Source organism: Austrofundulus limnaeus, unplaced genomic scaffold, assembly GCF_001266775.1.
Source record: "Austrofundulus limnaeus strain Quisiro unplaced genomic scaffold, Austrofundulus_limnaeus-1.0 Scaffold10, whole genome shotgun sequence".
NCBI lineage: Eukaryota > Metazoa > Chordata > Actinopteri > Cyprinodontiformes > Rivulidae > Austrofundulus > Austrofundulus limnaeus.
Genome location: NW_013952412.1, coordinates 212449 through 216894, shown reverse-complemented (window position 1 = coordinate 216894; position 4446 = coordinate 212449). Strand labels below are relative to the sequence as shown.

Here is a 4446-nt window from a genome sequence, read left to right as displayed (position 1 = left end):
CATTAGTATGTTTTTCTTAAACAAACTTCATCCATTTTGAAAATACTATAAAATAAAATTTTAATACAGATTTTAATACAACTTGTATTTATTTACAGGTCGTCAACCAATTGTGTATGTTTCAAGAACCAAAAGTGTGTCAGCAACAATGGTAAAAACCACCATATAGCATCAACAAATGCCATCCACAAAGTTATTTTAGTTTTTTATGTTTGTTTTCTGTAAATCCTGTTTTCAGCTTTACTTAGAAAGTGCATGTGTGCCTGTGTCTGAAGGTTGTAGGAGGAAAACACTTTAGTCAGTGTCACTATTTTTGAAAGTTGTTTCCCAAGAGTCTTAGCTCCACCTCCAGCAAGAAAACTCGGTCCAGTGCTCGCATTCTTTTTTTTGTCCCAGATTTTCTCCATCCCAGCAGGAGGCCACGAAGCAAATTAGGGCTTCCCGATTAAATCCACAAGGTCGTACTTTATTTGGACTCTGACAAATGAGCAATGAGTATCTTAAGAGGATTATCAGTCCACTAGCTTTACCCACGTTGCCAACGGGTAAGAAGAGCGGAGGAGGAGAAAGGTGACAGTCCTCACAAACTGCTTCAGTATATCTTATAGACAAGGTGTTGTGTAAAATTCTTCAGTCATTATTTTCAATATTCCCCTTCAAGTAAGCTTTTTATAATGCTTTAAAGTTGTCTTGATTGACATTTTTCCATACATTTTCAGTTCAGTACCCAAGCATTTTCAAAGGAAAGCTTTTTGTCAGATCTGTGTGAGGGGACTTTGACTAAAACTTAAAAAATTAAGACTAAAATTAGTGAAAGTGGAGCAAAAGTACAAATAAATCTTGTGTTTTTGTCTAAACAATGTCAAAATAATTCACTTTGACTTAAAGTGTCTGAAAAACAGGGTAAAAGTTTGTCGCAAAAACAATTAGTTGCTAAATATTTCAAAACAAGGAGAGGAAGTAGTTTGCATTTCTGTCAWCGGAAGTGGGTGGGTGACAAATAAATTATTCATGCGTGTAACCAAAGTGGGTTTAGTTCAGCTGCTTACACTATTCTTTGAAGAAGAAAAGCTTTTATTCGTCATTAATCCGAACAACAAAAAGTTCTGAGCATGCTGGAGRTTGGACACCATCGGAACAAAGAACTGATGTTTCTATAATTCCTCAACGAGAAGTGGCTTTACCCMAAAGACCTGCAGGTTTCTGGAGAGCAGGTGTAGATTTCAACGAGTAAAGAAAGAGCTTAGTCTTGTGTGACAACACAACAGGTAAATGGCACGAGGAGCAGAACCTCAAGAGAAAAATAACTCACTACCGTAGGAGAATTCGATATATTTTTGTTTCAGCTCCAACGAGCTTTTTACTTTTGTAACTGTGAGTCCCTCTGTAACATAAACCAAGGCTATCTTCATTACAAGTAAAATAAATGAATCTGAACTAATGAGCCTGATGAATTCTTCTGATGTACGGAGGTTTTTTTCTGTCTAATAAAGAAATACTTTTGTATTGTTTGCTAAGAGKTTTTGGTATCAATGTCTGTATTTGTATAATGGAAATCTGCTGGTCTCTCCCTGGGCTGCCACCTTATTGTGGTGGAGAAGGTTGAGTGTCCCAATGATCCAAGGAGCTATGTTGTCCGGGGCATTATGCCACCGGTAGGGTCACCCAAGGCAAACAGGTCCTAGGTGAGGTATCAGACAAGGTGCAGCACAAAGACCCCTATGATGAGTGCCACGAATGGACTAAGTGTTCCCTCGCCTGGATGCGGGTCACCGGGACCCAACTCTGGAGGCCTGGAGGTGGGGCACATTGGCGAGCACCTGGTGGCTGGACTTTCACCCATGAAGCCTGGCAGGGCACAGCCTGAAGAGATGTGGGTCCCTCTTCCCATGAGCTCACCACCWGTGGGAGGGGCCAAAAGGGTCATGTGCAATGTGCAATGGTTGAAGGCAAGGACCCTGGCAGTCCCATCCTCGGCCACAGAAGCTGGTTCTAAGAACATGAAATGACACCTCTCTGGTGAAGGAGCCTGAGCTGGTGTGTGAGGTTGAGAGGTTCTGACTACATATAGTCGGAATTACCTCGATACACCACTCTGGCTCTGGAACCAGTCTCCTCGAGAGGGGTTGGACATTGTTCCACTTACTGCCCCCCATCTTGGTGCCCGTATGTTGGGGTTTACCCCCGTGAACAAGAGGGTAGCCACCCTCTGCCCACATGTGGGGGGGACAGGTCCTGACTGTTGTTTGTGCCTATGCGCCTAACAGCAGTCCAGATTAACCACCCTGTTTGGAGTCCTTGGAGGGGGTGCTGGAGAGTGCTCCTGATGGGGACTCCCTCGTCTTGCTGGGGGACATCAACGCTCACATGAACACCCCCCGATCTGAACCCGAGTAGTGTTTTGTTATTGGACTTCTGTGCTCCTCATGGATTTTCCATAACAAACACCATGTTCAAACATAAGGGTGTCGATATGTGCTCTTGGCACCAGGACACCCTAGGCCGCAGTTCGATGATCGACTTTGTTCTCATTTCATCTGATCTGTGGCTGCATGTTTTGGACACTCAGGTGAAGAGAGGGGCGGAGCTGTCAACTGACCACTACCTGGTGGTGAGTTGGCTCTGATCGTGGGGAGGATACGGGGCAGACCTGGCAGACCCAAACCTTTAGTGAGGGTCAGCTGGGAATGTCTGGCAGAGTCTCTCATCAGATGGAGCTTCAACTCACACCTCTGGGAAAATTTTGAACATGTTCCGGGGGAGGTGGGGGACAGAGTCCAAGTGGGCCATGTTCTGTACCTCCATTGTCGAGGTGGCTTACCTGAGCTGTGGCTGTAAGGTTGTCGCTGCCTGTCATAGCGGCAAACCTCAAACCCGCTGGTGGACATCAGTGGTGAGGGATGCTGTCAGGCTGAAGAAGGATTCCTATCAGGTCTTTTTGGCCTGTGGGACTCCGGAAGCAGCCGATAGGTATCGGCAGTCCAAGCGGATTGCAGCTYGGGTGGTCGCCAAGGCAAAAACTCTGACGTGGGAGGAGTTCGGAAAGGCCATGGGAAAAGACTTCCATATGGCTTCAAGGCGATTCTGGTCYACCATCCGGCGTCTCGGGAAGAAAGCAGTTCRCCACCAACACTGTTTATGGTGGGGATGGTGCGTTGCTGAYCTCAACTCAGGACGTTGTGGGTCAGTGGGCAGAATACTTCAAAGATCTCCTCAATACCACCGACACGTCTTCCTATGAGGAAGCAGAGCCTGGGGATCCTGGGTTGGACTCTCCAATCTCTGGTGCTGACATCACTGAGGTGGTTAAAAAGCTCCTTGGTGGCGAGGCACCTTTTGGTGGATGAGAGGCTCTTGATGTTGTGGGGTTGCGTTGGTTGATGCGACTCTACAATATCACATGGACATCGGGGGCAGTTCCCCTGGATTGGTAGACTGGGGTGGTGGTCCCCCTATTTAAAAAGGGGGGCCGCAGAGTTTGTTCCAACTATAGGGGGATCACACTTCTGAGCCTCCCTGGTAAGGACTATTCGGGGGTTCTGGAGAGGAGGGTCCATCAGATAGTCGAATCTCGGAATCAGGAAGAGCAGTGTGGTTTTCATCCTGGTCATGGAACAGCGGACCATCTCTACACCCTCAGCAGAGGGTGCGTGGGATTTCGTCCAACCAGTCTACATGTGTTTTGGGAACTTGAAGAAGGACTTCGGCTGTGTCCCTTGAGGACTTCTGTGGGGGGTACTCCAGGAGTATGGGGTACCAGGCCTGTTGATACGGGCTGTTAGGTCCCTGTGTGACCGGTGTCAGAGTTTGGTCCGCATTGCTGGTAGTAAGTTGGACTCGTTTCCAGTGAGAGTTGGACTCCGCCAAGGTTGCCCTTTGTCACCAATTCTGTTCATAACTTTTATGGACAGAATTTCTAGGCGCAACTGAGGTGTTGAGAGGATCCGTTTTGGTGACTTTAGGATCACATCTCTGCTTTTTGTGAATGATGTGGTCCTATTGGCTTCATCAGATCGTGATCTCCAGCTCTCACTGGAGCAGTTCACAGCCGAGTGCAAAGCGGCCGGGAGGAGGATCAGTGCCTCCACATCCAAGACCGTGGTCTTGAGCTGGAAAAGGCTAGGGTGCCTTCTTCGGGTTGGGGAGGAGGTCCTGCTCCAGTGGAGGAGTTTCAGGATCTTGGGAGCTGATGCTACTCCACGTCGAGAGGAGCCAGTTGAGGTGGCTCAGGCATCTGGTTAGGATGCCTCCTGGACACCTCCCTGGTGAGGTGTTCCGAGCACATCCCATTGGGAGGAGACCCAGAGAAAGACCCAGGCAAAGAAGTTTACCAACACTGTATGCCAAGGCTATTCCTCTAAATCTCTTCTGGGGGCCACGGTTATGCCAGCAGCTCAGGGGTAGGTGACACACTGCAGCATGTAACAGAACAAGTCATCTTTTACC

The 4446-nt window shown here is 47.6% G+C and overlaps 1 protein-coding gene across 7 annotated transcripts in view; it reads right to left on the bottom strand.

The window, feature by feature from the left end:
* The window catches only part of espn (espin), a 46013-nt gene that overhangs the window by 33891 nt on the left and 7676 nt on the right, over nt 1–4446 (bottom strand). The gene's annotated exons all lie outside the window — the stretch shown is intronic.